This window comes from Pistacia vera, unplaced genomic scaffold, assembly GCF_008641045.1.
Source record: "Pistacia vera cultivar Batoury unplaced genomic scaffold, PisVer_v2 Contig22, whole genome shotgun sequence".
Classification (NCBI taxonomy): Eukaryota; Viridiplantae; Streptophyta; class Magnoliopsida; order Sapindales; family Anacardiaceae; genus Pistacia; species Pistacia vera.
Genome location: NW_022196024.1, coordinates 159,909 through 173,015, shown reverse-complemented (window position 1 = coordinate 173,015; position 13,107 = coordinate 159,909). Strand labels below are relative to the sequence as shown.

The following is a 13,107-nucleotide window of genomic DNA, read 5'->3' as shown; positions in this document are numbered from 1 at the left end:
TGGAATTACTAGCCAATAAGAGCTCCAGTGACTGTCCTATCAGGCTATCAACAACTGAGGAGAGATTCGAACTCAGAACCTCTTGAGTAATACACCTAAGAATCCCTATTAAACTACTCGATCACCCAAAGATAACTTAATAAGAGAAGTTAAGAGTGTCAAATTGTGCATCAAATGAGAAAATAACGAGTAAAAATGTCGTATGTAGTATGTTGTTGGTAAATTGAAATGCTTATCTTTTTGTTGATTTTATAATAAATTGAAGTATTTCACATGCTTTCTCTTTCCATAATCTCACAATGAAAAAGGGACCAGCTAAATTTGGGCCAGCCCAAAGCCCAAACATACTCTTAAATCATTTAAACTCAAAACAAAAAATTTATTATAAACTGCAAACATAAATGTTTGAAGACTAGGTCATTTCAGCTAAATATCTCATCGCACCGCTTTACTCAAACAGCCGCCTGTCTCTCTTCCTTCGCAGGTGGGAATGAAGAAGAAGAAGAAGAAAAAGCTGGACGCCAAGGGGTATATGCATATAATCATATGCTCCCTTCCTTTATTGGTATGGGAGGAGTTGGCAAGAAATTATTCTCCGTAAGTTATAATTTCAGTTTTTTCTTTGTTATTAGATCAACTTTTCGGTTGCAAAGAAATGTTGTTATAAGATGCAGTAGCTTGATCTTTAAGATTTGTGTTTCCAAAATTCTTGGTGATTGTTTTGAGTTGGGATTTTCATTTTGCATCAGCAACTTGTTTCCTTTGGTTTATTTTTTGCTTAATCCTTTTAGATTTATATTTCTAATATTGTTAATGATCGTGTTGAGTTAGGATTTTTATTTTGCTTTTCAACTGTAGCTCGATGGGTTAGATGTTGAAGCACTTTTGTTTTATTTTTGCAGCTCTCTGCCGCTTTGATATGGGAGAAGTACTACCTTTTGGTAGTAAGAGAGTTTTATGCCAATGTTCGGTAAAACAAAAATTACGAACATATACAGTAAAACTCTCTACAATCTTATATAGGAATAAATTCTATATAGTCATAAAAAATTATATTTCCAATTTGGGATAGTTATGAATAAGAATAAACTCTACATTATAATAAGTTATAATATTTTTAATTCCCGTATTAACGAATGTTACTTTTACATGGTAATAATTATCTGTATATTACAAAAAAATATATGTTATGTTACATTAAATGTAAATAAAAATATTTATCTAAAGTTGTTTGAGAAAATAATTTATTTTTTAGAGTTGTTATTACATCTTTTAACTTATAGGTACATTACTCGTTATCATTGACATTTTTTTATTGAAGTCAAAACATTTTTAGTTTCTCAAGCATGTTTAGAGTTTCTTGCTATGAGACTTTTTATATTTTTGTATTATCATTCTCATTATTATTTTCTTTCTTTTCTTGTTTAATTATAGCAGTAATTTTTTTTCAGTTAAAACATATGTGACTTGTTATTTATTTAGATGATTGAAGAAGATATTAATATCTATTTAATTAGTATATTGAAGTTGCTGAATTTGATCACTCAATTCTACAAGGATTCTTTGATTATTCTCATCTACTTCATTTGTAATTTACAATTCATTGACATCGATGGTGCCAATTTTACAATGCTTAAAATAATTGACAATTGTTCGTAGCTTTACGTTAATTGATCATGTAGTAACTGCATTTACAATTTCATCAAATATACTTATCTTTGTTGGTTCAAAGATACGATCTTCTATTCATTTCAAAAGTAGGCAATTGAAGTGCTGAATTAAAATACTAATACTATTAAAATATGAATTGAAATTTTAATATTGTATTATTAAAACATGAATTATGAATAAAATTTTTTTGTAACTATATCTCTATTAAATTATAACCTTCTCATAGTAATAAAATTAGTTAGTCTCACTATTATGACTATAGAGAGATTTTACTGTATATGTTAGGGGTGTAAACCTTCTTTACAGTGTAGTGGTGATCAATGAATTCTATGATTTGAGAGTAGTAGAGCATGATGAGTATGTAGAATACTTGAAAAATCTTGATTATGATGAAATACTTGGAACAATACCAAGCCAGGAACTTATTGGTAGCTCACGACTTTGATGATGTCCTCAAACTTTGGATTTTTCTTGTATTCCCAGTCATCATCATGGTCTACTGGTCTCGTTCCATAAAATTCATTGATTACCCGTGCATTAAATGGAACTCTAATTCTCCTCACATACACATGCTTAGGTTCACAATCAGGAAAATTGGCGTAGAATTCTCTTACTAGGGGTGCTACGGCTAGATATTTAGGTTCTTCCATGAAAGTTGACAATCCCTTTTATCCACCAATTTGATGCATAGATACTAGTCAACCCTCTCTCTACAATAAAACCTTTATCTTTCTTCTTGACGGTTGCTTCATATCGTTCTCTCTCCTTAGAAGACAAAAACCTATAGTCTACTTGCTTGCTTCCCCTTTGTAGTTCTTTTAAACGACTCTTTCCTAGCACAAGCAACTAAGAATCTATCACTTCTTTTCAAACCAACACAACTCAATCAAGCAACAACTCAACAATTCAACAACTATCCACTCCAAATTCCACCCACAACAATTGAAATCGACAAACCCAAACTCCATCTCAATTCAACTCAAACCCACAAAGGATTATACTCCCATATCACAATCAAATCCAAAAATTGCAACAATGTCCACCAAAAACGCAATTCAAGCAAAATCTCAAATTCAAAGCATCAATGATCAAAATTGAACCAATTCAAAGCATGGGAACTTGAAATCTTACCACACCCAAGAAGATCTAACCTTTCATTGCTCCAAATTTCATCCAAATTGCAAAACCCCCAAATTTCGGAAAACTTAGTGTTTCCAAAATTTCTTCAAATTGTTGCAAAGGAAGGGTGTTTGAGTGTTCAGGGATGCAATGGATTGTAATGGTGTATGAATTTTGAGGGGAGAATGCCTGAAATTGAAAACAAAATTTTTTTCTCTTTGGAGGCCAGGGTCGATTTTCTCGAAAATGGGAGGAAATAGGAAAGTTTTGGGATTGAAACAAGAATCTGGCGACACTTTGTCTAGCTAGATTGATCCTAGAGACTCACTACAGCACTGTGGACGCTGCAAGGGTAGTCTTGATTTATGTCATTTTCACTAAAAGGTTGAGGTTGTTTTGGCTTTGGTAGTTAATGTAATTTTACTCCAATGCTCGGAAAGCAAAATTGGTAGTAAAGGAATTCTATGCCAATGACTAGGAAAGAAAAAATGATAGTAATGGAATTCTATTCAAATGCCCATGAAACCAAAAATGGTAGTATTGGAATTCTATGCTAATGCCCAGATTAGAGGAGTATGAAGTTGCATTTGATTTAGCCACTGTCAATGCATTATATGGGTTGCAAAATGTAAAGAACGATGAACATGCAACATACTTACGGAATGTGGACTATGATGCTATGATAAAGACAATATCGGCTACTGAAGATGCAAGTTGGGATATTCATTGTTGTTATTGAATTTTTTCCTTGAAAAAATTACATATTTGTAGTATCATTATGTGTATAAAGATAATCCTTTAATATGAATAAAACAATGTGTTGAGTTAAAAAAAAAAAAAAAAAAATCATAAATACTTTATATCCAAAGTTCGAATAGGATAGATGGGAATGTTTCTTGTGCTTTCACTTAATAATCTTATTGTAGAAATTCGGTACAAACTTAATTAGGTTTTAGTATATCAATGACACAAAAACTTCACCTTCTCTTTGTTTTTTGATGTCTTGTGGCTGACGGTTTAATTCATAGTTTGAATATAATATTAAAAAGGGTGAACAACACGCGGCGTTAGATTTTTTGGCTACATAAAAAATGACCATATTGTCTTGTTTTAAATGGATTTTACTAATAAATTTTGACGGAGTGTGGGTAACTTTTTGGGTAACTGTTGAAGGTGAAGTTAGAAACAGCGTCGCACAACTAAACTGTTATGTTGCTGCTTTGCCTTGCACCTGTCTTGACCTTGGATTTGTAATATGATCTAAAGGCTGTCTTGCTGCCACCTGGATAGGAGCATAAAAGCACCCTCTCTCTCTTTTCTGAAGTCAACACAAAAACACAAGTGAATATCTCTTTCTTTTGTTTTGCAAATCTGCATCGTATTAGGCTTGCTTTTTTTGATTTTTTCCTTCTTTGTAAATCTGTCATTGTAGTAGTGACATTTAGTCACTTTGTAAGGTTTGGGTTTACTCTTGGGTGGAAGGGTTTCCAGGTTGAGTTCCCTTGGGGCAGATTTGCGGGTGTAAAGAAGAGTGATTAATGGGAAGCGAGTGAGGATATTAGAGTGTGTGTTTTGATTATACTTGATTTTAGTTTGTTAAGTTGAAATTGGTAATAGAATTGAATCGTAACAGTGGTATTAGAGCTAGAAATCTAGGGTTCGTCGATCTCTAGGTCTGTTCTTGATTTGGAGTAATTTCTTGATTAAGAGTTCGTCAAATTTTAGGGCTTTCTCAATTTGTAAGTTCCTTAGAGTTCTAGGGTCTTTAAATCTAAGATTCGAGTTATCAATTTTGCGATTTGGTAATTTTTTGGAAATCTAGGGTGCATCGAATTTGGGGGTTTTCTTGATTAGTCAGTTCTTTGAGCTCCTAAACAGATTAGAGTCCATAATCGAGGTTCAATTGTGTCAAATTAAATCAATTTCGAGTTCTAGGGTTTCTTCGATTGAGATTCTTTTGATAACAATATCAAGAAACTTGGTATGGCTACAACACGCATGGAGATCACCCAGTATGATGGGAAGATCAATTTTAACAATTGGAAGAAGAAGAAAAAAATGTAACTATTACACAACAAGGTCGCCATTGCACTGGAAAATGATGTAACAAAGTGGCCACAAGAGAAATTAAAGAAAAAGGCTGAAGTTGATGAAGAGGCATACAACCTCATCATCATGAATCTCTTGGACAAAGTCTTGAGGAAGGTAGAAGGCATGGAGACTCCACTGACTTTATGGGGGAAACTCGATTTATTATACTCTTTACAATCTGCTCCAAATTTAGCTTTCTTAAAAGGTGTCTTATTTGCTTATAAAATGAATAGCTCTATATCTATAGAAAATAATTTGGATAAATTCTTGAAAATGACTTTAATTTTAAAGGGAACATATCAAGAATTAGGAGATACAGTAAAACATCTCTATAGTGATATTCTATATAAGAATAAACTCTGCATAGTCATAAAAAATAATATTCCCAACTTTGGATAGTTATAAATAAGAATAAACTCCACATTGTTATAAGTTATAATTTTTCTAATTCCTGTCTTAAGGAAAGTTGCCTCCACATAGTAATAATTATTTGTATATTACAAAAAAAATATATTATTTGTTACATTAAAGGTTTAAGATGAAATAAAATATTTATTTAAATTGTTTGGGAGAATGATTTATGCTTTAGAATTGTTTCCATATCTTTTAACTTGCGAATACATTACTTGCTAGCATAACATGTTCTTTTAAGCCAAAATATTTATAGCTTCTTAGTATGTTTGGAGCTTCTTGGCATGAAACTTTATTATTTCCGTACTATCATTTTCATGGGTAATTGTATCAATGATTTTTCTTCAGTTAAAGTATACATGACTTGTTGCTCATTTGAATGATTGAGGAATTCATTAATATCCATTCATTGTGTAGTGATGTCATCTATCACTACTATATCTCTTGATTCTTCTCATCCACTTTATTTATAACTTGCAATGATCCTAATTTTGTAATGCTTAAAAGAATTAGCAATTGTTTGTGGCTTCATCACATAGTTTAACCATGCAACAACTTATTTATAATTTTATAAGAACACTTATCTTTGCCTTTCTAAACACGATCTTCTTTTCGTTAAAAGTAGGCAATTGAAGCCCTGAATTGAAATCATAATACTATTAAAACATAAATGAAATCCTAATATTGTACTAAAACATGAATATAAAAATAAAATTTTTTTGTAACTACACTCTATTAATTATAACCTCCTCATAGTAATAAATTAATTATCCCAATATTATACTATATAGGGTTTTACTGTACAGTTTGCCATGATACTTCTTAATTCCTTAAAAAAGAGTACCAGATTGTTAAAAATGCTTTACAATATACGGTATGTACCTAGTCTTGATTTAATCATTGCTGGATTAAAGGCAAAGAGTTAGAATTAAAAGTTCAGAAAAGGAGTGGGAATAATTTGTTTGTAAAGGGTAAGGTAGATCTGGCCATCGGAACAATACACAACATGTCACTGTTTCAAAGAATTAGAAGAAAGGAAAATGATCTGTCAAAGTAAGGGGAAACGGGAAGTGCTTTTATTGCAATAAAACTAGACATTTAAAAAATAATTGCTTTGGGTTGATTAAAAAACGAAACAATCAAACACTAAAGTAATATAGCTTCCACTAGTGACAGTTTCAATGAATCTGAGTCCTCAAGTGTCTAGATCAGACCAGGTTTAGAGAGGGTTCAGACTCAAGGTGCTCTTTTCACATGAGTCCGAATAGAAGGTTTCAAGACTTTGAAAAAGATGAACATGAAATAGTGTTTATGGCACAATAACAATGCATGCAAAGTTCAAGGAATGGAGTGACCTTAAGATTATATGGGAAATTAATAGTTGACTAAGGTTAGATACATCCCGAGCTAAAAGAAACTTAATCTCCCTAGAAACACTAGACGAATCAGGATGTTGTTATAAAGCAAAAATGGATATCTTAATGTATATGAGGTAACAACATAGTGTTAAAGGGTTTGAAAAAAATGGGCTGTATATACTGTGTGGAACCACTATTCTGATAAATTCAATAATGCTCTTGTTTCTTCTAACCCTAATGTGAAGAAAAATGGCATTTGAGGATAGGCATATGCCAAAGGGGATGACCATCCTCTCACAACAAGGACTATTTGGTAAGGACACTATCTCTCCTCTTAATTTTTGTGAAACTTGTGTGTGGTAAGCACACTGTATGAGTTTCTCAAAAGGTGTACACCTTGCCACTAATTGTTTAGATTATCTACATGCTAATTGTGGGGTTTAGAACAGGTTAAGTCTATAGGGATAGTTTATTTTCTCTCAATTGTAGATGATTTTAGTAAGAAGTTTGGGTTTACCTACTTGGTCTAAAGATGAGGCTTTACTTAAGTTCAAAAACTGGAAACTATTAGTGGAAAATCAGGTTGATAGGAACGTTAAGGCCTTTAGGACTGATATGGTCTGGAATTCTGTAACGCAGAATTTGACAAATGAGTGAGAGGGATCCTTACATAAGACAGTTAGAAAAACTCCTCAACAAAATGGTGTTGTGGAGGATGAATATACCCTTGCTTGAAAAAGTTAGATGCCTCATTGTACTTCAGATTTACCAAAGACATTTTGAGGAGAAGCTTTGACCACAGTTGCATACTTAGTGAAAAGAAGCCCTTCCCTGCCATAGAGTAATGTCCCCAGAACAAAAATGGTCAGGAAGAAAGCCTAGCCTAAACCATTTGAGATTATTTGGGTGTGCTGCATATACACCACTAGTGAAGGGAAATTAGACCCTAGGTCTTAAAGTGTATATTCTTAGGATACCAAGAGGGGACTAAGTATAGACTATGGAATAGAGTCACTAGGGGTAAAAATCATAATTAGTAGGGATGTTGTGTTTAATGAAACTGTTTTCCCTTGTATTCACTAACCAAATGCAGGTATCCCTAATACATGAATAAGTCGTATTCAAACAGGGTTACTCAAATTGAGTGGAGCAAATTCCACAAAGCCTGATACTCCTCACATGACCGAAACTGAACCTGAATTTGATACACCACTGAGGGTCTTGACCAAACATTAGAAGCTGAAGAACCACTTCATGATGACCTAGCACAGTACCAGTTGGCAAGGACAAAACCAGAGAGAAACTAGAGCCACTATAGATACTCCTATGCAGACGTGATCTACACGCCTTGGTGGCAGGAACTGAAGTTCAAAGGATTGAACCAACACTTGAGGCTGTTATAGATCTAGGACAAAGAAAATAGGTGACTACAATGGAGGAAGAAATGCAGTCACTAAAGTAAATGGACATGGTCTTGGTCCCTAAATCCATAGATTATAAACCTATGAATGCAATGGCTGTACAAGCTCAAAAAGGATGTCCCCTACTAACTCCTAATATAAGGCTCGTTTAGTAGCTAGGTATATATAGAGGGAGGGTATAAATTTTAAGGAGATTTTCTCCCCTGTTGTTAAGTTTAAAACAATTAGGATAATGCTCTCCTTAGTAGTCATTATGACCTTGAATTAGAACACATAAAAACAACTGCATTTTCACGTGGAGTTAGAGGAAAAGATCTTTATACACACCTATTGATTCATAGAACTACCTAACCTGTTTGATTTTGTATAAATCCCTTTATGGCCGTAAGCAATCACTAGGTAATGGTATAAAAGGTTTCATACTTTTATATTGAGCATTGGGTTCTCTAGAAGCGAATATGATAGCTGTTTTTATTTTGCCTCCACGATGTATGCATATTACTTGCTATTATATTTGATGACATGCTCCTAATTATAGTCTGAATCAAAATAAAGATTTAAAACTGAAACTGAACTCAGAATTTGATATGAAGAACTTAGGATCTGTTAAGAAAATTCTAGGAATGTTCAATGAAAGAAATAGAAAAATCATGAACTAAGAGTCCATCAGTTGTCATACTTACAAAAATTGGTCACTAAGTTTGGTATGTCCGAATCCAAACCTGTAATTTGTCTCTTGCAAGTCGTTTTATCTTGAGAAAACTACAATGCCCTAAATCTGATGTTGAATGATTAAGATGGGAGAATATCCCCTGCTCTAATGCAATAGGGTTTGTAAGGTATGCCATGATTAGCATTAGACAGATTTGTCCTTTGCAATTTCATTACTTAGTAGATTTATGTCTAATCCTGACTAGATCATTGATTGCATTAAAGTGGTTGCTTAGGTATGTCATGGTTCTTTACATATTGGTTTAAACTATTGTAAAGGGTAATTCACTTATCTTGTGGGATTTGTAGACTCTAACTTTGAAGTGACAAGATACAAGAAAATCAACCACATCCTATTGTTTCACCTGGGTGGGACTTGATCAGTTAATTGGAAGTCCCAATTGCAGCCTCTTGTTGCATTGTCTACACAGAGGCTAAATACGTACTATGGCTGATGCCTTCAAAGAAGCATTGTGGTTCAAGGAATTTTGAAGGAAGCCAATTTGGTGGACAATATGGGTACAGTGTATTCAGACAGCCACAAGCTATACATCTAAGCAAAACCTAGTTTTCCATGAGAGGACCAAGCATGTGGATGCAAGTTTATCCTTTGTAAGGGATCTATTGTTAAGGAAGTGATTGACTAAGAAAGATTCCAACTGAAATATCTTCAGATATGGCACAAAAGTAGTCACTGCTACCAAATTTAACATTGCTTGGATTTGTTGTCCATCGGCTAGGCATTAGGAGTATAACTAAAGAAGCAATTGATGATGAGTTCTCTGCACAAGTAAGTTGGTGTGTTGCTACTAGAAATTCTGACTTCAAGGTGGAATTGTTGAAGGTGAGGTCAAACGAATCGCACAAACTAAATTGATATGCTGCCGCTTTGCCTTGCACCTTTCCTGACAGTGGATATGTAATATGATCTGAAGTCTGTCTTGTTACCACCTGGATAGGAGTATAAAGCATCATCCTCTCTTTCTGAAGTCAACACAAAAACACAATTGAATACTCTCTCTTTTGTTTTTTAGATCTGCACGTATTAGGCTTGCTTTTCTCCGATTTTTTCCTTCTTTGTAAATCTGTCATTGTAGTAGTGACATTTAGTCATTTTGTGAGGGTTGGGTTACTCGTGGGGTGTAAGGGTTTTCAGGTTGAGTTCCTTGGGGCAGATTTATGGGTGTAAAGAAGAGTGATTAGTGGGAAGAGAGTGAGATATTAGAGTGTGTGTTGTGATGATTCTTAATTTTATTTGTTAAGTTGAAATTGGTAATAGTTTTAATCGTAACAGTAACAAAATGTCGTTAAGGCAAGTTTGGGGGAAAGATGTCGTTTGGCCTATAATGAGTGATAGGAAAATTACATAAATCGCTATTAACCATTGAACAATTTCTTAATAACGGTCTAAAACAGTATTTATGTAATTATATCCGTGGGCTACATGGGCTGGCTGTTTACTCATAAGCCCGAAATTCATAGCATAGGAAAGGGACCAGCAAAACTTGCGCTAGCCCAAAGGCCGAACATCTTTTTATAAATATAAACTGAAACAAATGCTTGAAGACTGGGTCATCTCAGCTGAATATCTCATCACACTGCTTTAGCTTTACTCAAAACAGCCGCCTGTCTCTTCCTTTGCAGGTGGGAATGAAGAAGAAGAAGAAGAAAAGAAGTTGGAGGCCAAGGTATAAGCATATAATCATATGCTCCCTTCCTTTATTGGTATGGGAGGAGTTGGCAAGAAATTTTCTCCGTAAGTTATAATTTCCGTTTTTATTTATTTATTTTTGGTTTTGATTTTTAGCTGTTTTTGCTTGCAAGAAATGTTGCTATGAGATGCTGTAGCTTGATCTTTATGATTTGTAGTTCTTAATTTCTTGATGATTGTATTTAGTTGGGATTTTTATTTGCTTTTTGAATGCATTTTTCCATAAGGAACTTGTTGCTTATTTATTTATTTTTAGCTCAACCTTTTAGATTTCTATTTTTAATATTGCATGTAAGTATGTATTTTATGAAATAGGGTATGATTCGGTTTGGTTCATGGCTTTTAGTTAGGGTTTGTAAAAAAATCGAGTTATGCATATGTGTATTGGTTTATAAAGTGTCTTTTCAAGTCTCTCCTGGCTGGTTTGCTTTTTAAATTTTTTTTTTTTTTTTTAGTGATCCATGATCGTTAAGTTTCTGCTCTTCAACATGTTTTAGGGCTTTAAGGAGGCTCGGGAGGCTGTTTTTGAATTGGTTCATCTAAAGTGGAATCAATCACCTCCGAATTGGTTGCTTTTTGGTGCATCTTGTGCTTAGGATAGCATGTAAGAGATGATATGAATAGCATCCAAAGGAGAGAATGTAGTCGTGAGCAGTGAGTAATGAAGAGGAAAATGTACTATGCATGATGTTGTTCGTGACGCTGTTTTATGGATAGCATTTAAAGCAGAGAATAGTTCACAAGAGGGGAGGAATGAGGAAGAACATGTAACTATGCATGATGTTGTTCGTGATGTTGTCTTATGGATAGCATTTAAAGGAGAGAATCTGTTCACAAAAGGGGAGGAATGAGGAAGAACATGTAACTATGCATGATATTGTTTGTGATATTGCTTTATGGATAGCATTTAAAGAAGAATATGTTCACAAGAGGGGAGGAGTGAGAAAGAACATATAACTATGCATGATGTTGGTTGTGATGTTGCTTTATGTTTAACATCCAAAAAGAGGTGAGGAACGAAGAAGAATATGAAATATTGCATGATGTTGTTTGTTTGTTTCATGGATCCCCTCTAATTGGAAAAGTGCACTTATGAGAAGTGAGTTACGAAGAAGAACATGTAACAATACATATTATTCGTGATGTTATCTTGTAGATAGCATTGAAAGGGAAAAATGTATTCACAAATAAGTTCGATATGAGGTCAATAGAAAGATCAAATGAAGGCAGGCTAAGAATAATGGTCAATTTTGTACTTGTGGTGGACTAAGGCATAATATATTCAATTTCTTATTGTCAAAGTTAATTTCATATTGTCTGATTCTTTTGGCTTTGAGTTGATTAACCTTGTTTTGACACGTCTCAGATCATTTGGTGAATAGCTTCATTTGTAAAAGGTGAACTTAATCCAGACTCTTCTTGTTGATTGCACTGACTTAGCTTTTCTATTTTGCTTTTTGCCAACAACTTGCTGCCTTGCTTCCCATTTATCAAGAGCATTCCCTTGGTGATTTATGCAGTAACTCTGTTAGAAATTGGGGCTTCTGTACTGCTTTTGCAGTATGACTGATTTGTATAACATGAAACATTGTCTTCAATTGTCGATTTTGCCTTAGTACTAATTTCAACATGACCTTTGTAATTGGTTTATTTTTAGCTTAATCCTTTTAGATGTATATTTCTAATGTTAATGATTTGTGTTGAGTTGGGGTTTTTATTTTGCTTTTGAACTGTAGCTCGAAGGGTTAGGTTTTGAAGCGCTTTTGATTTATTTTTGCAGCTCTCTGCCGCTTTGGGCTGTGAGAAGTTGCGCAAGGAGCCTGAGGTTGCTGTGGGTTTGGTAGTGATGAAATTTTATGCAAATACCTCGTAGAACAAAGATTATGCTAAAAATGGTAGTAATGGAATTCTATGGTAATGCCCAGGAAAGCAAAAATGGGAAAACAAGGATTAGAGGGGTATGATGTTGTTTTATAGATAATATCCAAAGGAAAGAATATATTCACAAGAGGTAAGTAAGGAGGAAGAACATGTAGCTATGCATGATGTTGTTTGTGATGTTTCTTTATGGATAACATCCAAAGAGAGGCAAGTAATGAGGAAGAACGTGAAACTATGCATGATATTGTTTGTGATGTTGCTTTATGTATCCCATTTAATGGGAAAATTGTACCTACGAGAAGTGAGTAATGAAGAAGAATTTATTCACAGTACATGATATTATCCGTGATGTTGTCTTATGGATAACATGAAAGAGGAGTGTATTCATAAAAAAGTTCAGACATGGGATCAACACAATGATCAAATGAGGAAGGCTAAGAATAATATACCTCAACAAAATAGAAGCGTGATGGTATAGATGACAAGAGCCTGTTGAAGACCATTCTGCTTAACCATTCCTCAGTGTAGCATTGCTGAGTCTTGGTCTAGCATGGGGACTAATGGTCACTGTTGTATCTGTTGTGGACTAAAGCATAATTATATATTCAACTTTGTTCAAACATTTCATTTGTAAATAAGTTGAACTTCATCCAGAGTCTTCTTGTTGATTGTTTTGAATTGGCATTTTTATTTTGCTTTTTGACGACAACTTGTTGCCTTGATTCCCTTTTAT

At 33.9% G+C, this 13,107-nt stretch overlaps 1 long non-coding RNA gene across 2 annotated transcripts; it reads left to right on the top strand.

Annotated features, from left to right (window-relative positions):
* Positions 1-405: 405 nt before the first annotated feature.
* Positions 406-13,027, top strand: LOC116130394. Of its 2 annotated transcripts, none has more exons than XR_004128039.1 (2): positions 406-597; positions 10,991-13,027. It is a non-coding gene; the product is annotated as an uncharacterized LOC116130394 (long non-coding RNA). The 2 variants fall into 2 exon arrangements; XR_004128040.1 differs by lacking the exon at positions 406-597 and adding an exon at positions 10,364-10,538.
* Positions 13,028-13,107: the final 80 nt, after the last annotated feature.